Source organism: Canis lupus, chromosome 11, assembly GCF_003254725.2.
Source record: "Canis lupus dingo isolate Sandy chromosome 11, ASM325472v2, whole genome shotgun sequence".
In the NCBI taxonomy this organism is placed as follows: Eukaryota; Metazoa; Chordata; class Mammalia; order Carnivora; family Canidae; genus Canis; species Canis lupus.
In genome coordinates, this window is record NC_064253.1 from 50684081 (window position 1) to 50704665 (window position 20585).

The 20585-nt window shown below is 51.8% G+C and overlaps 1 protein-coding gene across 4 annotated transcripts in view; it reads right to left on the reverse strand.

The window, feature by feature from the left end:
* CNTFR (ciliary neurotrophic factor receptor) overlaps positions 1-3512 on the reverse strand; it is a 38575-nt gene extending 35063 nt beyond the window's left edge. For 2 of the 4 annotated variants that reach the window (XM_025432091.3, XM_025432093.3), the window contains exon 1: positions 2965-3107. The gene's annotated coding sequence lies outside the window, so the exon portion shown is untranslated. Of the gene's footprint in view, positions 1-2964; positions 3108-3391 lie in introns of those variants that run through there. The other 2 variants (XM_035697139.2, XM_025432092.3) reach the window with 2 other exon arrangements.
* Positions 3513-20585: the final 17073 nt, after the last annotated feature.

Below are 20585 nucleotides of genomic sequence, written 5' to 3' on the forward strand. Positions count from 1 at the left end.
TTTTTTTTTTTTTTTTTCAAAATATTTTATTTATTCATGAGAGACACAGAGAGAGAGAGGCAGAGACACAGGCAGAGGGAGAAGCAGGCTCCATGCAGGGAGCCCGATGTGGGACGCGATCCTGGGTCTCCAGGATCACACCCGGGGCCGAAGGCAGGCTAAACCTCTGAGCCACCCAGGCTGCCCCCTACCATCTACCTTAGAATCAGAGATCCAACACTCTGGAATGTTCAAAGGAACCAGAGGTCTATGCTTTTACCAAGTCAACCTTTATACTCCTCTCATACTAAAGATGACTCGAATGGAAGAAATGTCTTGGGAGGACATAAGTCTTTCCCCTTCATACACACACCTGATTGTCTTACCACAGAAGGGGTACCCAAAACTATTTAAGGGGTATGTGCATGAACATGGCACATGGGAGACCCTACGGGTACATATCACTCTTGTGCCAAAAGCCACTCAGACCTTTCTGCCAATAGCCTAGTTTCCTTGTGGAAAGAAAGGCGGAAAGGTTTAACCCTAACTGGGTCCGGGTTTCCCACCACTGTCTCCATCAACCCACAGCCCAAGTTAGTGACATGCCCAAAGTCGTATCCCTTCTCCTCCCCACCTCTGGAGGGGACAGGTCTTGTAGCAGTCTCTGTTCCTTACCCAAATGCCTTGATATACACCATAAATCAAAGAAAACAGGGTGTATTTGAGTTTTAAGTTTCACTGGGAGTGTAAACACCCAATCCTAGTTTGGGTTTGAATGTGAGCCCCAGGATAGAATAATAACTGGGTGTGATTCCAAGTGTGACCCCCAGGGCCTCCATGGGACTATAAAAGTCTGAACATGGAAGCATAAGTCTGAATGTGAGCACTAGATAGAGCCTTAATTAGAGTCTAAGCCCCAGGATGGAAGTGAGTTTAATGTAATCACTAGGGATACCAGTCTGGGTCCCTAAGTGATGCCAGGATGGAAGTGAGAATCTTGCTAGTGTGAATCTGAGTGTGAGTTCCAAGATGGAGGCATGAGTCCATGAACTCCAGTGTCCTATGTTGTTAGTCCTTGAGTTCAAATGTGAGCCCCAGGTTCCCCATGGGAGTCTGAGTGTGAGCCCTTAGTCTTACTGTAACTCTGAGTATAAGCCCCAGAATGTAAGTATGAATTTGAAATGAGGACCAAGTGTGAACTCTAGGACCCCAGTGAGATTCTGAGCATGAGCTCTAGGTCTCAATGTAGGTCTGTGAGCCTCAGGACAGAAATGTGAATCAAAGTGTGAGCCTGGAGTCCCAATGTGAGTCTGAGTGTAAACCCCAGGACTGAAGTGTACAGCTGAATATGAGCCCCAGAATTTAAGTGTGAATCTGAGTGTGAGTCCCAATGTTCTGGTAATTCTGAGTGTGAGTCCATATGCCTTTAAGTGTCCCAGTATGGGTTCTGGGTATGAATTCTGAAGCCCCAAGAAGTCTTGAATGTGAACTTTAAACTTAGTCTTTGTATGAGGTGAGGATCTGTTGGAATATTAGCCCTGATGGAGTGTGAACGTCAGCTCCATTGTCACCAATCCTGACCAGAAACCCCAAGAACCAGTTCAGAGATTTGTGTGGGTTTTGACAGTGGACACAGGCATAGTTTGAGACACATAGGCCCCTCCATCCCCCAAGTCCTGGCTAGCCCTGTAGCCATAGGAATATTCAACTGTTCAAGTCCCATCCCCACACATGCAGCGGTACACCATCACACCCAGAGTTAGACACACACAAATACAGTTTCAGACACCCTGGACATACAGCAATTGTAAATGCACAAACACACCCAGCATTTCAAATTCCCACCTCAGTGATTACAGCCACATGAACACCCCCAGTGACACAGACACAAATACACCAAGTGTTACAAGCAAAACTAGTCCTACAGACACACTCCCACAGTGGCATGCAGACACACACCTAGTTTTGCAGACAAGCTGCCAGCCACACACACACACACACACACACACACACACACACACACACAGACGCTTCTCAAAGAAAGAGACTAGACGGAATGGGAAAGAAAATCCTGAATTTTCAACAAGGCGTGAAATAGTCCTGCCCGCCTGAAGCTACTGAAGGGGGGAGGGGGCCAAGGGAGCGAGCGAGTGTGAGAGCTAGACGCAGGAGAGGCTCGGGAGAGGAGAGGAACCGAGGAGGAGAGCTGTCCGTCTGGTGACCTCCCGGCGGCCCAGCCCCCACGCACGGGGAGATACACTACTCGGAGCAACACAGGGACACCCAAGCCGGCTCGCACAGACCGCACTGGGGGAGACACACACAGGCAGACTCACAAAGAGGCGGGGATACACCACAAGCGGACTCACACAAACACACAACACTGGAGGTCTTACAAAGAGACACTGGAGGAGACCCACTACATGGAGATACACACAGGCGGACTCATGAGGACACCACAGGCGGGATCACACCGACACACACACATACACGCGCGCGCGCGGATTCACACGGACACACACAACACTGGCAAACGCGCAACCGTCCGTTCACACCCCTGGGCGCTTTGAAGTCTAGATTTCTAAGGGAGAAGGAAGCCCCCTCCGGGCGCGCGGGGGTCATCACGACCCCCCAGTTCCGGAAATTTCCCAGCCCCGGGGCGCGCTGCTGAGGGGTGAGAGAGAATAGGGACGCTAGGACATCCGCCCCGGCCACCTCCCCCCAGCCGATTGTCCGCCCCCACCATCACCACGCCCAACCCCCGACGCGCCCGGACGCGGGGGGCGGCTGCTCACGCGCCCCCGCCCCCGAGTTTGCGGGCAAAGTTTCCCTTGAACTTTCCCGTTTCCCTCTCCCCCCGGGTCGCGGGCCCACGCGTGTCCTCCCCGTCTTCCCGCGCGCACGAGGGCCGCGGGTCTGTCGGTCAGCGGGAGGGTCTGAGCGTCCGGGTCCGGCCGCGCGCGAGGTCCGCCGCGGGGTACTCACCGCGCCCTCGGGCCACCGGGGCTCCGCGCCTCGCCCTTCGACCACCGCGGGCAGCGAGCGAGGCACGGAGCGCGGAGCTAGCGCCGCTGCCGGATCCCGCTGCCGAGCCCCGCGCCGCGCCGGCTGGAGCCGCCGCCTCCGCTGCCGCCGCCGCCGCCGCCGCCGCCGCCCGCTCTGCACCGGCTCCTCGGCGCTCGGCAGCTTTAACCCCCCCATCCTCCTCCCTCCCTCGCGCGCTCCCTCCCTCCTTCCCTCGCCCATGTGACCGCGGGCGCCCGCTCGGCCGCGCGCGCCCTCGCTCCCCTCCCCCTCCCGCCTTGTCTCCCCGCGCCTCCGCGGCCGCGCGCCACGACCCCCTCCCGGCCACTGCCCCCGCGCGCCCCCGCCTTGGCACGCTCCCGCGCCTGGCACGCGCGGACACACTCACTCTGCTCAGGCCTGTGAGCCCCCACTCCCACTCGACTCGTGCTCGCACGCACCCTTCCCCCGCTGGCACACTCGCCCGCACTGGCACGCGTGGCCCGCTCACATTCGCCCTTTCCCGGGAACGCCCTCCAGACGGCTGTGGCCCCTGTGCTTGACGCGCAGGCCCGACCGCGGGTCTCAGAAACGCGTGTGCACACGTACCCGCACCCACTCTGCCGGATCCCTAGGGACGCTGGGCGGCCCCCCCCTTCTCCCCTCCCAGGTCGCCCATTCACACTCGCTCTCTCACTCAGCCTTGGCCAGGTCTCTGCTGCTGAACGCTCCCTCTTGTTCAGGCCCCGATGCCTCGTACCGACACCCTGGCACACCCCGGGCCAATTCTCTGGGTCCTCCCACCGGCATCTCTGGGAGAGGAGCGCGAGCCAGAGCCCCCAGGCCCCATTTTGGGTACAGGAGGCCAGGCGTCTCCGCCCCTCTCCTATTCCTGCTGCTCCCGGCAATGACTACCCTCCCAGTCACGAACACATACACTCCCCGCTTGGAGGGAAAGGGGGCTTTGCGCTCCCCTGACCAGGATGGACCAGGCCGGGAGCCCAGGCATTCGTCTCCCACCAAGTCTTGGGTGACACCACCACATCTACCCTCTGCTTCCTCGCCCCGCGGGGCCCATGGCCTAGGGAGAAACCTCCGCTGGGATGAACAGGGTAGGGACGGTGCATCCTCTACGCCTGGATGGGCAGTTCCAGAATGCCGGGCACGCGCGAGTCTGGCGCTGGAGGTCCACCCCTCGAGTGTTCGTGTCGCAGCCTGGGCCTCGGAGGGGCCAGTGTGCTCACTTCACTTGCCCCGGGGCCTCCCGTCTGACTACAGCATGCGGGATTAAGGTTAGACAACCCGACCGATTTCTGAAGCCACGCGAGAGCGCAACAGAAAGGTTAATGCCAGAAGCGGAGAACGAGTGGCCCACCCCCATCTCCACCCCATGGATTTTTCACCTGACCTTTGACCCATAATCCCTGCGCCTTGCCCCTCCTGGGAGCCGGTCCAGGGCTGGGGGCGGGGAGAGGGGGGGAGGAACTATCTAGGTTTCCTCACACCCTTCCCCAGTAGGCTGCCCAGAGCGCCCGGGCCCTTTCCCAAGAAGTGCCTTAGGGACTCCAATTGCAGAGGAAAAACCTTCTTCCCGCCACTGCCGGGACTGTTCACTTTCACTTCCACGGCTTCAAAATCCCCTCAGTGCAACCGGCAGGGGTCAGCCCGGGCTGAGGCTCAGAGAGGGCTGGCAGGGGCTTAAAGACACAGTTAAATAGTGGCGCCAGGCTGAGAGCCTGTGCATCCCCACCCCAAGTATGCGTCCCCTGTCCGGCCTCTCGGGCCCGAAGCCTCCAGACTCCCGAGCCACGGACGAGGACAGGAAGGTGGACCCTGGGAAAGAGCGGGGGCCACGCGACGAAATTAGGGGAGGGCAGGAGGGGTCAGGAATTGCTCCTCATCCTGAGCAGAAACTAGGCCTGGATGCAGTTGGGTGCTCAGGCGGCCCCCGCTCCTCGTGAGATCCGCGGGTCATGGGTGGGCTGACTTGACCTCGGGATCCTCCCGTGTTCCCGGACACTGCCTCCTTCTGCCAGGTTGAGAGCAGTGGGGAGTTCCGCCCGGGACAACGTCCCCTCTCCACCTGGGGACTCGGGGGCTGCAGCCAGCAGTGCCGATATCTGCGGGTGCCGGGACAGGTTCTGCCCGGGGCATCCGGGAGCCGGGAGCCGGACTTGTCGGTGTGTCAGAGGATTAGCGAGGACGAGAGGCGCACGTCGGACCGGATCCCGGCGTCCGTTGATCCTCAGCAACTTCCAGGCGCTGCACCCAGCGGCCGCGCCCGCTTCCCCGGTGCCGCAGCGACACCTGGCGGGCAGTGCGGGAGGCGCGTACCCCTAAGGCTGCGTCTCGGTTTCAGCGGCAGCGCCCAACCGCGGAAGGACCTGTGGGTGCGGCCCCCGCCCTTCCGCCGCCCTCCCAACCGATTCTGTTCCCACCTGGGCTGGGGCAACGGATTTTTCGTGGGTTTCTGCTTCTGCTGCCTTCAATGCCTTATCTGCCCAGGAGCTTGTGAGCTTCCTAAGTCTCTGTGTTGAACCCTCCCATACCCCAGGGCCGTGAGGGCAAAGCCAGGCTTCTTAGGTGGGGTGTAAAAGCCCTTGCGGGATCTGGCCCTATCTCCTTTCAGGCTTTTTAAATTTTAATTTTATTATATTTTTAAAAGATTTATTTTTTTCAAGTAATCTCTACTAGACCCAAGGTGGTGCTGGAACTCACAACCCCAAGATCAAGAGTAGCATGCTGTAGGGACTGAGCCAGCCAGGTGCCCTCTTCTCAGGCTTCATTAGGCACCCCTATCCCCAGCTGCCCTAGCTCTGCACCAGCCCCCTTCTCCATCATGGTGCCTTTATCCTTAAGCTAAACCCCACTTCACTGACACCATTCCCCTTGTTCCACCCCATCTTCACCCTTCTTCAACACCTGCCTCTCCCACGAGGGACAGCAGGAAAAAACTCCCTTAGTCGGGAGCCCTAGCCCCCTGCAAGTAATGTAGATTCCAGATTTGATAACCCTGGAAAACCTTGGGAAATTGAGGGAAGAAGTTCTCAACTTGGAGTATTACACCTTCTTGAGGAGTACACCTGAAAGAAGGCTCTATGGCAGGACTTTTGGCTTCACCCTTCACCATGACACATGACCTAACCTTGGACCCCGTTGTGCCCCTCCACTCCCAGGAATCAGCTTTGCCATCCCAAGGCTAGGTAGCAAGTTTCCTTCCCCATTCCTACTGATATGCCCTCAGGGAAGGAGAGCTTCCATCCCACCTCCTGTGGCCTACCTTTTCTAGAGCTCCTTTGGGACATGATGCTCTTCTAACCTGCCATACCATCAGAATTTTCCACTGTGGGTCACACACCTGACTATCCAAAGTTACAAATACAAAGAAAATCTCTATCTTGCCTACCAATGCCAAACACACCATCATGTAAAGTCACATACTCAGTCTCAAAGAGTCAAATGTTTATATTCAGCCTCACTACAGTACATTGGTAGTCAGGGTCCTCTGCAACTGGCAGCTAGAGGTCCTAGAAGGGCAGGACTCTCTGAATCACACACTTGTACGCCATCCTCACACATAGATACAGCCACACACACACAGCCATGTACTCAGTCATACCACGTGTCACATAGGCACACACGCATAGGCACACGCACTCTCAATCACACAAAGTCCCACACTGGGGTTTGGCGGTAGGGGCCGGCTCTGGGAGGCAGTTACGTAAAAGCTCTCATAGCCTCCCCCTCTCACTCCCCCTCACTGCGCCCCCCCTGCTTCCTCTCACTGTGCCAGCGCCCGGGGCGGCTTGGCCGGGGACCGGGAACAGCTCGGCCTCGCGGAGGCTCCAGGCGCCGAGAAACCCGATCCCGACACAGCCCCGGGCCGAGCCAGGGAGGGGGGCCCCTTGAGCACCCACACACACATTCAGGGTCCAGCCCGGCCCCTCAGGGAGGACCTACCCCTATCCTGGGACAGCACCTAGACCCACTTACAACACACCCTGTGCTGCAGAGCCCCTTCTGGAATCCTGTTATTTGGACCACTGCCTAAGTGTGCCCTGACCCTTCCAACCTTGGCACCAGAAAAGGGCAAAGATTCCCTAAAGGTAGAGAATAGGAGAGAGCTGAAACTATGATGGGGAAACCTAAGTATTCAGCCTGGAATTAATTGCTCTCAATTCTCTGGATCTATCTACACTTCCCTGCTCACTGGGGCCCTCTAAAGCCATGCTGATAGAAAGGGGTGCTTTCATTCCTGCTCCAGGCCCCCCTCAGATTTGCTGCCTATTGATCCCAACATATCCAACTAGAATTCTAAATTTTTTGGATAGGCTCAAAGCCTCGCCTCCCTCTCTGATATCCTTCCTTCCTCCTTAGTTGGAAGTTCTAACGCCAGTCTAACCCCAGTTCCTCCTGTTTTGCTAAGAAGGAAGTTTGAAAGCAACCTGAGCCATTGAGAATGAAATCCCTGAAAGGAGGAAGGATTAAGGCTCAGGAAACCCCTGAAAGTCCGGAGTCTAAGAGGAGGGAAGAACACATCTGTGTCCAACTACCCCCCCACCCCACCCCCGCATATAACCCCTACCCCACTCTGCAGCCTAGACTCTATTTTTCAAAATAGCTTTTGCGTATTCGGCTGGGCTGCCCAAGCAGAGGCAGAAAGGGAATTTCCCCCTATGTTCTCTGCTAATGAACAAAACATTTCATGTTGAAATTCCCCCTCTGCCCCCAACCCAGTGTCTCTAGGGCCCCCCAGCCTGACCAAGAAGAGGGGACCACTAGGAGCGGAGTAACAGGGGGAAGCCTCCAGGGGTAGCACAATTTACATTGGGGGGACATCTTTTTTAATAAATAATTAGAGTAGCTTTTTTTTTTTTTTTTTTTTTTTTTTTTGCTTTTGGCTAAAATTACCCACTCCTGTGGCAGCTTCCCAGAAAGGGCGGCGGGAGGGCAGCCGGAGCTGTCCCAAGGCCCAGGATATGGCCCCCCTCCCCTGGGCGAGGAGCTTTCCCCAAGTTGTTTTCCTGGTCTCTTCCTCTTGGATGTTTTTTTGATTATTAATCACATTTTCCATTCACAGGCTCAGTCCAGACCCTCTCCCCCTGGGGTCAGGGCTGGACAGAGGGAGGAGGTACAACTTCCAGAAGAATGAGTTGGGGACAAGATGGGCAGTGACCCTTGGTCTTGGCTGACCTGAAAGAGGCTGTTAGTGGTACGTCACAAATCACACCCTCGCCATCCTGGTACACAGTAGGACCTTAACTGATACAAGTGGAGTGAATGAATGAACAGGTGTCCAGCTCTCACAGTGCCTAGACAGCACTGAAAGGTAATGCTCCTACTGTCAGTTCCCTTATGCTACAGACAGGGAAACAACTCAGAGAGGGGCAGTCACCTGACCAAGTAGCACAGCAAATTAGTACCAGGACCAAAATAGGACCCCAGGAATGCTGATGGCCTCCCATTCATAAGGCAGCTAATAAGTATATATTGAGCATCTACTATATGCCAGGCATTGATCTAAGTGAGAGAATAGGGCAGTGAGCCAAACAAACAAAAATCCCTGCTCTCTCAAGCATACGGAGGAACTAGAACTCCACACACTGCGGACATGTGTCTAAGTTAGTACAATGACTTTGAAACATGATTTGGCAGGATCTACTCAGCTGAACATATATATGCCCTATTACCTCACAATGAACGTTCATAGCAGTTTTATTCATAATAGTCTCAAACTAGAAACAACCCAAATGGATAAATAGATTATGTAGTTACAGCAATACAAAAGAACCAACTGTAGCTACATGCGACAAAAAATGGATAGAGCTGGGATCCCTGGGTGGCGCAGCGGTTTGGCGCCTGCCTTTGGCCCGGGGAGTGATCCTGGAGACCCGGGATCGAATCCCACGTCGGGCTCCCGGTGCATGGAGCCTTCTTCTCCCTCTGCCTGTGTCTCTGCCTCTCTGTCTCTCTCTGTGTGACTATCATGAATAAATAAATAAAATCTTTAAAAAAAAAATGGATAGAGCTCATAGACAAAATGTTAAGCAAAGAAAAAAATAAGAACCAGACACAAAAGGGTATATATTGAATGATTTCATTAAGATAAAGCTTGAGAATAGGCAAATTCATTTACAATAATAGAAGCTGCAACTGCACTTAACCTTTGTTGGAGTGGCAGTTCTAAGAGTTTAGTCATGTATGTCAAAATTTGAGCTGTACCCTTAAGGGTACAGCTTTGTACCCTTTGTGTACTTTACTGTTTACGTTTTGTCTAAAAAAAAAAAGTTTAAAAATCCCCTGCCCCCCCCCCAAAAAAAAAATCCCCTGCCCTCATGGAACTCCCATTCTAGTCAAGGAAGACTTACCTAAACAAAATTGGTAACTATACAGTTTGTCCATGTGAGAATGCTGTGTCTGACTCCATAGCCCCCTTAGGTGAGAGGTGACAGCCTAAATGTCACCTAAAAGAAGCCTAGCCTAAGCCCCTTTGTCTTCTCCCTTAGTGCCATAGTCTTTTTCCTTCTAGTAAATTGTGCGATGTTTAACTACCTAGTTACTTGTGAGCTCCATGAGGGCAGCCCTGTGATAGCTAGAGCAGGGCCGGGCATAGAACAGGTGCTCCTAACATTGAATGAGATTTAAATAAATATTGAGTGAATGAATGAATGATGTAAGCAAGCAGGACAACATTGACCTGAGGAGTGAAGTCCCACGGCACAGGAGAGGGAAAACTGCCTGAATGCGTTACAGCCTCAAGGGATGGGAAAGAGGGGTTGGCACATAGTAAGGGATTAAGCAGAGACCCAGAAGGCAGACTGAGATAGCCTGAGTGGCTCAGAAACCACATCCTGAAGTGCCTTTAGTGCCAAGGCCACGCAGGCCTGGAAAGGCAGAGAATATGTGAAGAACATAACCAGATCTGTGTTTTAGATCACTGAGGCTGCTGCCATATAGGATAGTGATCAACGTTAAGGCTGAAGGTGGGGCAGTCAGGGAAGAGGTGTTTGCATTTATCCTAGGAGGGAGACCTCCAGCCTGGCCTGGGGCAGGGCCATGGGGCTGAAGAGAGAACAGGGCTTTGGGAGAGGGATAGTGGGCACTCAGATTCATCTCCATCTGCTCCCTGACAGAGGAAGCTCTGTGCTACCCTATATACAGAGAACAGACCTCTGGACACTTATTCCAGGGGTCTGCTCTTCCAAGGACCCTCCCCCAGTAATCCTGGCGTCTGGGACAAGTTTGGAAAATGCAGCAGATGGTCAGGCAGAGTGAAGAAGAACCGGAGGGGATGAGGGGTGGGGAGAGGGACAAGAGAGGACAGAGAACCTAAGAATTAGGACACTAAGTGTGTTTGAAGGCTGGAACAGAGGCACAGACTTGCAAAATCACAGACTCAGTTTTTCATCTTGTAAAAATTTGCATGAAACTAATTCCCTGCTCAAAAGCACAAAGTCTCGCCTACCCTTCCTCCCACTTCAGTGGGTCTTGACCTCTTTCTCCCCCAATTCTTCATGGAGGAGGCATGTCTTCAAAGGATTGTCTCTTTCCAGTGACCGCCCAGAGTCTGGCTTTGATCCCTGCTGCTGTAGGGCTGCCTCCCTAATAATGGGGCTGAGATTTCCAAAAAGGACTGAGGGCCACATGGCCCCAAGATTGGCTTCCTCCCTTAGCTCCATATCCAGCCAGCCTGTGATTCCCTGGGGTGGGGGCAGAGGGAAGAAAAGAGACCCCAACTTCTCCCTCAAAAACTCAATTGTAGTGATTCTGAAGACAGAGAAAAATTAGAGATTTGAAGACTGAATGCCAAAGACACCAAGTCCTAGGGAAAGAGACAGGAGCAGATGGGAGTCCAAGAGAGAAAATTGAATTAAGTTCAGTTCAACAGGCATTTATTAGCACCTACTGTGTGCCAGGTCCAGAGGGAACATTGTGTACAAAAGCGCAGATAACTCCCAGGTTTTTGGCATGAGTGACTGGGAGATGATGGTGCCATTCACTGAGCTAGAGGGAGTTGGGGCTTGACATGTCCAATTGAAGGGGCTGTGGGATGACAGCCAGCAAGGACAAGGATGGGAAGAACACAGAAGGTGAGAGAGGGCTGCCTGGCTGGAAGTGCAGAGTCCCTGGTCAGCAGCTCCCAGTGCCCCCTGTAACTGGTTCTTACTGGTTGTGGGTATTCATCAAAATCTCAGACTGATCTGGGCACTCTGAGTGAGCTAGGAGATAACAAGAGAGATCACTGAGCAGGGAGAGAAAATGATGAGAGGGAGTGGGAGGAGAGGAGAGGATTGAGGCAAAGCCCTAGGAACCATGACTGAAAACCAGAGAGGATGGGGTGCCTGAGTGGCTCAGTCAGTTGAGCCTCTGACTCTTAAATTCATCTTGGGTCATATCTCAGGACCTGAGAGTGAGTCCCACATCTCCCTCTGCCCCTCCCTCTCCTTGTGATCTAGTGTGGTACATACACACATGTGCATGCTCCCTCACTCTCCCTCAAATAAAAAAATTAATAAAATCTGTAAAAAAACAAAACAAACAAACAGAACACAGAGGGCAGGGAAGGAAGGTGTGGTTGCCCCAGACACATAAGGAAAGCCAGGAGTCAGCATTGTCACAAGACCAAAAAGGAGCCTGGTGAGGCCAAGAAAGAGCTCTAGGCTTTAGCAGCCAGGATTGGGCTGAGGCCAATGGGACAAAGCTGGTGTTAGGAGCTGGCTGAGGTGGACCCTCCACAGAAGCCTGTGAGCAGAGTCAAGGCCCCTCCTTCCCCAGCCTCCCTGCTGTCCCCTGAGCCCTGCTTGGGCTGGGGGGCTTTCTCAGCCAGACACTGGGAAGAAGAGGATGGAAAAGCTCCCTTGCCCCCAGACTCCTATCCCTGAGTCTCTAGTTTCTGGCATTCCCAGGAGGGTCCTGAGCATTCCTCGAGCTTGGGAGCCCTCAACAGCCAGGGAACTCTGGGGACCCTGGGGGTAATTGAAACCAGGGTTAAGACATTAGAAACCATAACGCCAACTCCCCGGCTCCCTCAGGATAGTTCCTGGTTTTCTTCTCAACCCTATCCTCCCTGCTGCTGACAGCTCAGCTCTCAGGGCCCCACCAGCTGGGCCATGACCCTCTTCCCAAAACCAACTAGACGGGGCCTCCAACCAGAAGGCACCCAAAGCCAGCCCTCAGAGACCTCTTCTCTGTGCTCGGCTAGCCTAAGCCTCCATATTGAAGTGTTACCAAATTCTAATCTGGATCCCTTATTGCAGCACCTACTTTAAGGGATTGAAATTACACAATGGGAAGGATTTCTCAATAGTGAAAGAGAAAGAGGTAGGAGATGTGGAGCAGGAGTGCCTCTTTACTAGTAGGTGCTCAGTCAATTTGTGGGGAAGAAAGAATGAATCTCAAAGATGGGGCCCCACCAAAGCCAGGTGGTATTGGCTGGGCCAAATCTGGATCAGGGGCAGACTGGCTGCACATCTTGAAGGAAGGAAGAAGGCCTCCAAGGAATTCTGTGGCCTAGAATGTGGCCCTTTCCATCTCTCTCCCTGCTCTAATGTCTCTCTTTGTCACAGTCCTTGTCTCTGATACAAAGGATAGGAAGCTGCCTATTTGTTGGCCTCTGGGAAGGCCCTCCGCTGCACAGCTGCCTGACGATTCCAGGATTCCCAGATTTCCAGATTTCCCATGAGTGCTGGTGTGGGAATGTTGTCCCCACCTCTGTCACTATGTCTGTCTCTTTTCTTGGCTCTTCAGTGAGACCGAAGGGTTCAAATACCTACTCCACCATTTACTGGCTTTGTGACTTCAGGGAAATGACTTCATGCCTCTGTGCTTCAATTACCTCAGTAGTAAAATGGGATCATAATAGAATAGTGCCTACTTCCTAGGACTATTGTTAACATTCAGTTAAATGAGATCCAGTCAAGTGTTCAGCACTAGCCTGGTGGGCACCACTGCCCCCTTCATCTGCTGGCTTTGGCTTTCTCCCCATCAATGTCTTTAGGTCTCCTCTGACTTTCATGGTCTTCCAACACCTCCCTCTACATCCATCATCCTCTGTCTCTCCATCTTTCTCACTCTCCTTCTTTCCCCTTACCCCCCTTTCTCTCCCCGTGTGTGGCTTTACGAGAACCCCCCAGACAGCCCTGTTTGATCCTGCTCCAATCCCCATTGGCACAACTGGGCAACTGGGCCAGGTGAGGTAGGGTGGGGTGTCCAGAGAGGTTCTTTTTTTTTTTTTTTTTTTTTTTGGTTCTTTTTTTTTTTAAGATTTTATTTGTTCATGAGAGACACAGAGAGGCTCCCCTCTGGGGAGCCTGATGTGGGACTCCATCCCAGGACTCTGGGATCAAGACCTGAGCCTGAGCCGAAGGCAGACACTCAACCACTGAGCCACCCAGGTGCCCCTCCAGGGAGGTTTTTAATTCAAACATGGAATTCCTGACAGCAGGATCACGCCTGGGCCTGAACATGGGTGAATCACAGATGGAGGGAAGAGTGATTATGTCTGTGTCCTTTCTGGCGAGACAGGAGAGCTGGGGGCTCAGCTTGGCAGTCTCTTGGAGGAAGGGGGACTTGCCCTGACTTCTCTGACTGCCCCCACACCTGGGCCCAGGCCAGATCCCCCATGTCTAGTGCCTGCCTGGAGGTAAGGCAACCCGCCCAGAGCTCAGGACAGAAGGGGGGAAGACTTCCATCTCTACATAGGGTGGCTTACCTGCCCTGAAACTATTCTGGACCACCCTCTCACCCTGAGTTCTGCCTACTTTCCCACACCCCATTCCAAACCCTATATGGAGACAAGTTGCCTCCACAGATCCAGTCTCTTATCTCTCTACTCTGTGGCTGTTTCTCCTAGCCTTGATCTCTGATCTCTTTATCTCTGTGGCTCTTATCTCTTATGTATCTCTGTGGCTGTTTCTCCTAGCCTTGATCAATGACTTTGCAGCTGCATATGCTTTACACCCCCAAGTGAGCCTACCAGGGATAGGAATCTACAGTGGTTGAAGAATCTGTGTTCTTCCACCTGGACCAGAGAGTCCCTTCTTGGGAGGGGTGGGGAAGATGCAGAAAGTCCAGATGTCCTTTCTGTATCACTGGATTTGTGAAGGCAGAGGCATGGTGTAGAACAGGTGCTCTATAAATATAAACCCAATGACAGAGGGGCAAAAGACCCTGAACAGGTAATTGGATGGTTAAGGCTGCAACACACAGAAGCATGGATAGACTGTGCATAGGTTCTGATTTTGTGGCTCAGCAAGGAGTCTTTTCTGGGGCCAGGATTGGTTTCAACTAGCCCCAGACACCCCCATACCTGGGCCCCAGCCAGACACCTCACGTCAGCCCTTAGGCAGAGGGCCAGATGTATGTATGAACCTCTAAGACTTACCTCTCAGTTCCCTATTCTCTGCACATCATTGCCTCAGGATGCCCACCAGATTCACGGAGAGAGATGGGACTACAGATCCGGAGAGAGAAACACTAGGCAGGGTCACGCGGTAGGCAGAGGCTGGAACAGGAGCCCTAGTGTACTGGCAGCCAGCATGGGCCTGTCATAGGGATCCTATGCCAACACTGGCAGGGGGCAGACCTGAAACTGGATTTTAAGTGGGAAGAGCACCCAGGAATCTTTGAACATGCAGGCAGCTCGGCCATCAGGTAAGGACAGGTGTGCAGCTTTCTTTCCTTCCCATCAGACAGAGACAAGCGTTAGAATAAGAAGTTCAGAGAGACAGAATCAAAGAGAGGAGAGAGAACCTGGAAGAGAGGCCAAGAAATAGACACAATTAGAGTCAGACGCAAAAATAGAGATGCAGAGGAAAAAGATGTGAGTCAGACATGGGGACAGGGAGATACAGAAGGAGGGGGAGAGCCTTACAGTTTAAGACCGGGACCAAGAGACGGGAAGACATGAAGTCACAGAGAAATGTTGTCTCAGCATCATAGAGCCACAGTGACATGGAGTCAAAGATATATGGACAGGGATGAACAGGAACTCAGAGACAGAAACAAAGAAACAGGAAAGAGAAAGAGAGAGCTGGAGACAGAAAGATCAAGAGGGGCAGAGAGATGGAGAGAGAGCAAGGAGACAAAGAGTGAGGCAAATAAAATGATCAAAATAGCAGGAAAGGGAAAAAGCAGGCGACAGAGGAGAGCCTCCTGGCCTCCAGTCTCTCCAGCCTGGTCTCCCCAGGGTTTGGGCCCCCCTTTGCTATTCTTTGGTTTCCATAGCAACAGGGAGGGCAGTGCCAAATTTGCATATACATTTACATCCTTTCAGTCTGCATAATTCAACAGGTTCTGTGCATATTCATGAGACTATGAATGAAGGTGACTCTCCCAATCCTAGCTCAAAACCTGGCTGTGGTGCCCCCTGCTTGCAGTACATGGTCATGGCTCCAGGCCCAACCTCGAAAGGTTAACCAGACCCTGCTAACATACCCCCATTCCCTAAACACTGCCTCATACTTTCCTATCTTCAGATCTTTCCTCAGGTGATGCCCCTCTGCCTGCCAGAGATGCCCTCCCCTCAGCATCAGTCCTATCAATGGTACACATGCATGCGTATATACACATACATGCACACGCACTCATGTGTTCATATGAACTCTGGTTGAGGGTGGGGGCATGGCAGGAGTGACAGCCCTGGTGGAGGAGGCCCCTCAGTCACACTTCTGTCTGTTGTTTGTCAGAGAAGGAGGTGCATAAAAGGATCACCCTGAGGGAAGGGATGTGGTGTGAGCAGAAGGCTGACAGATCTACCAAAAGAATGGGATGTAGGACACTGTGGACCTCACATGGAAACTGATAAAGATCCTAGTTCCAACTAGAATAACCAGGGGAGCTAAGATAGAGCCAAAAGGAACCTCAGAAACAGAAGGGCTGAGGTGGCTTAAGTGGTAGTGAAGAGGGTACTTGGGCCAAGAACTCTTTCAAAGTGCCAGGCTTTGAAAGCCCTTGTGGGCTGGGAGGCACTTCTCTAAGGCCTGCTCCAGCCATAATTTTGTATTCACCATCTCCCCTTGGTCCCTTTAGAAACCTCCCCACTGCCCTTCCTGCCCGGTGCCCCAATCCATTTGCCACACTGTAGCAGCCAGAGTTCTCTCTGATATGCCACATCATTTCCTCTTTTTTTCTTTTTAAGATTTTATTTATTTATTCATGAGAGACACATAGAGAGAGTGGCAAAGACACAGGCAGAGAGAGAAGCAGGCTCCCTGCAGGGAGCTCCACGTGGGATGGGACTCCAGGATCACACCCTGGGCAAAGGCAGACGCTCAACTGCTGAGCCACCCAGGTGTCCCACATCATTTCCTCCTTAAAGCCTTCAGTGACTCTCCATCACCCTCAATTTTTTTTTAAATTTTTATTTATTTATGATAGTCACAGAGAGAGAGAGAGAGAGAGGCAGAGACACAGGCAGAGGGAGAAGCAGGCTCCATGCACCGGGAGCCCGATGTGGGATTCGATCCCGGGTCTCCAGGATCGCGCCCTGGGCCAAAGGCAGGCGCTAAACCGCTGCACCACCCAGGGTTCCCCATCACCCTCAAGAAAAAGTCCAAGCTCCTTGGCCTAGCACTCAGGAGCTTCCTATCTGCCTCCACCACCTCCCCTCCCCCACCCCGAGCTTCACTCCTCACACTCCCTGCCTTGAACTTCTTGCTCCAGTGATGATCTCTGTGCTCTTCTCACCTCTATATGTTAGCTCATGCCTGCTCTTTACCCAGAGTGTCCTTTTCACTTTTTACTACTGGCGTTTTGAGATTCTACACAGGCATCATCTCTTCTTTGAAGCTTTGTCTGTCCCTAAAGACTGGATGAGGGGTTCTGAACGCTTAAAGTCTAATGAACTTCCCTAATCTCTCTATATGTACCAATAGTGAAACAACCTATGTATGTGGCTATAGCTCTAGTGGGACTGGAGGTTCTGAAGCCAGTGACTAAATTTGTCATATTACGGGTAATCATTAGCTGTTTGTTGAACAAATGAGAGATCTTTGTGGCTACTGAAGGCCAAGTTTCAAGCCTAGATTATCCTTTTTGTCTTAAGGCTCCTGGGAATCTTTGCACAAACTCTGCAAAGGGATGGGCCATCCCTTTGTAAATGCTGCCACCTTGTGGCCATGTTCAGAAGTGCAGCCAAGCATTGCCTCCTGGTGCAAGGACCAAAGTCAGCGCTGGAGGTACCCTACAGAATCAAGCCAGGTCCCAAACTGTAAGAGGGGGCCGGGGGGGGGGGGGGGGGGGGGGAGTGGTGAGGAGGTGGGTCCTTAGGAAGGAGTACCCAGAGTCCACTACTAGTGTCCTTTGAACACTCTTGATGAGTTCCAAGCAGACAGAATGGCAAGAGCAAAGCCTGAGGCAGAAAATCTCATGGCACCTGGGAAGAGTAAAGCATTTAGTGTGGCCAGAGCCCAGATCCAAAGGAGTTGGGCCAAAGATGGACTGAGCCATGGCAGTGATCAAGCAAAGGGGTCCTTTAAGACCATCCGGTGAATGAATTTGGATTTTTGTCCTCTAATTTGGACATGGGGAGGTTGAAGAAGAATGACAGATTTGGGTATAGCCATGTACTTGGAGGCTCAACATTCATTCATTCTTACATTAAATATTTATCAAGCACCTGTGATGTGCCAAGCAATGTTGACTAATGTAATCTTAAATGGGTTGGTCAGAAAAGACCTTTGCTGAGATGACATTTGAACGAAGGCTTGAAGGAGGAAGGGAGACAGTCATGCAGGTACCCGGCAGAAGAGCATTCTAAACAAAGGGAACTTGGTTTGAAGGAGAGCTCAAAAGGGAGTGAAGCAGGGAAACCAGTAAGGAGGATGCCCCAAGATAATGAGGAGCACAAAACAACAGAAACTGTAGGAGCAGAGACACATTTAGGAAGCAAAATTGGCAGGACTTGGTACCTGCTTGCACAAGGCAGGTATTTAACTCCTCCAGGCACATTGTGTTCAGTCCCCATGTCAAAGCTAACAAAATCACCTACATGCTGCCTCTAAAACAGGCAGTGAGAATACTCTGCACATTCCATCCTGGATGACTCCAGGTGCCCAACTCCTGCCCCCGACACACACACACTGTCACGCACCCCAGCCTCTTAACTTCATCTTCAGTGACCTTCCCTCCAGGCCACCCAGCTATCCACACTCATGCCCACAATCAAGAACAGTCAGGTCCTAAAACTCTCAAATCCACTGACTCTTCCATCTCATCCTTCAACTACTGTTGAATTATGTTCTTCCATAAAGGATATGTTTAAGTCCTAACCCCAATACCTGAAAATATTCTAAGGGTATGACTTTATTTGTAAATAAGATCTTTACAGAGGTAATCAAGATAAAATGAGGCTATTAGGGTGGGCCCTAATCCAATATGACTGGTTTCCTTATAAAAAGGAGAAAATTGGACATAGAAACAGACACAAGGGAAGAAAATGTGAAGATGAATGACTAGAGTGATATATCTAAAAGCCAAGAAGGCTAACGACTGATGGCAAAAGAGATTAGAATGAGTCAAGGAAAGATTCTCTTATACTATAGGTTTCAGAAGGAAAATGGCCCTGCTGACACCTTGACTTCAGATTTCTAGTCTGCAACACTGTCAAGCAGTAAATTTCTGTTGTTCTAGGCCACACAGTCTGTGATACTTTGGTATGATAGCCCTACATATGGGTATAGCAGCAGTGCCCTGTCCTAGTTTTCTCAACTACTCCATTTCCTCCCACCCCACCCGACATTTCCATGTGGATCTCCAGGACAGTGACCTCCACCCTTTTCTTTTTTTTTTTTTTTTTTCCTCCACCCTTTTCTATCTTCACTTCTCTCCTGACCCACTTTGGATTCCTCGATCCTTCACTACACCTTGCTAGTCTCATTCTTCTTCCATCATTTCTGCCAGTCTTAACCTCAGTCTGGAAGAATGGAACAGTGATTTCTCTGAGTCCTCACCTGTCCTATGGGTGCTGCTGAAGCTCACTCTGAAAACACTACAAATTCATTGTTACCAGCCTCAGCTGGTATGGGCTGGAACAGTATGGGCCTGTTCATCCTCCTGTACCCCTCTGGTTAGGTCTCCTGCCACAATTATCTCATACTGCCTTCCCACCAGCCTGCTGATTTCAGTCTCAGAAGCAGAGCTGGATTCCTGCTTCAAGGGGAGATGGAAACCTAAACTCCCTTATGTCCCACCTTCATCTCCACAGCCATCTACATGCACACCCATCTACAACTCTTTTCCTGGGAACTTATAGGGAGTCCTCTCTCTGGTCCCCCTTGGGAGGCCCACACCTCCATGCTTCTGGGTCCTGTTCCCTTTTACCCTTTAGAGTCTTGTTCTGAGTTATCCACAGTATCTTGCATCTTTAATCTCTTTCTCTGCTAGCTTCTTCCATTAGCCTACAAATGTGCTCAACTCTCTAAATCATTAAAATGAAGAAAAAACTCTCTGTATCCCACATTCCTCTATAACTATTTAATACCTGTGTCCTCCCATTCACAATCCCACTTCTTTGTCTCTACTTCCTTACCTCATACCACGGTATAATCTTTTCTAAGAAATTATCGGGGCAGAAGCCACACTGGAGTGGATAAAGAAGTGGGAAGAAAGTGAATCAGCAATTGTACACAACTCTTATGCTCCCTTCTAAGTTGAGTCAAGCTTTCTGACTCTAAAGGCCTATCTTCTCTCTGGTTCCCTCCCTAAAATTCTTTCTCTAGGCTCCAACTGGGCCCTGTAGAGACCCAGGAGGGAAAGTTCCCCAGAATCACTAGTCATCCCTCTCTTAGCTTGTGGCCTATTTACTGATTCTCCGAACTGCAGATGCTGTTCCCCCCAAGAGACTTGACCCTAGCTCAGTTTCCCTCACACAACCCCTCCCATCATCCTGGAGTTCCCAGGTGGTGCCTTAACAAGCTGCCCAAATGGGAGCCCCTCCTAGGACTTCCAGACCTTGTGATACCACCTAACTGAATCATTTGTTCAGGACCAGTCAACGTGCTTATTCCAAGTGATCATCCCACCATGGCCATTGCACGCTGAATCAGGATAGGATGCTGAGCCACATATGAACAGTCGGCCAGTGGCCTGGCCCTAAAGCTCTGGGGACTAGTGACACTCGGACAGCTGTTCATGGTAGAAGACACACAAGTGGAGATGCTTAGAGAAAAGGCAATATGCAGAAGCTAGGAAGGAGCAAAAACTTGAGTTAGACACAAACAGAATGGGGAGAAGTCAGGCAGTTGCTGCTAGCAAGACACGAGTCTGCCACAGCCTCTAGGGGTGTGTTAGATGTTCCTTGACCCTCTGTATTTGAGAGGGCTGGCTGGGCAGCTATTCAGAGCGTTTCCTAGCTCTAATATCCCCTGAATCTTCATCCCTTGCCCCTCCCTCAGCCTTCCCTATCACTCTGGGCAACCTACCTTGGAAAGCATAGGACACAGGATTCAAAGCTTGACCACAGCCTTCTGGCCTTATGGTCCTCTCACCTCTGCCCAAAGCCCTTACTGAGGCCTCCAGTCCTCCATTTCTCCCAACATCCTAACCCTTCCCACCTAGATTCAGCCAAACATCAACACTCTCAAATTACTGGGCCCTCCATGCCA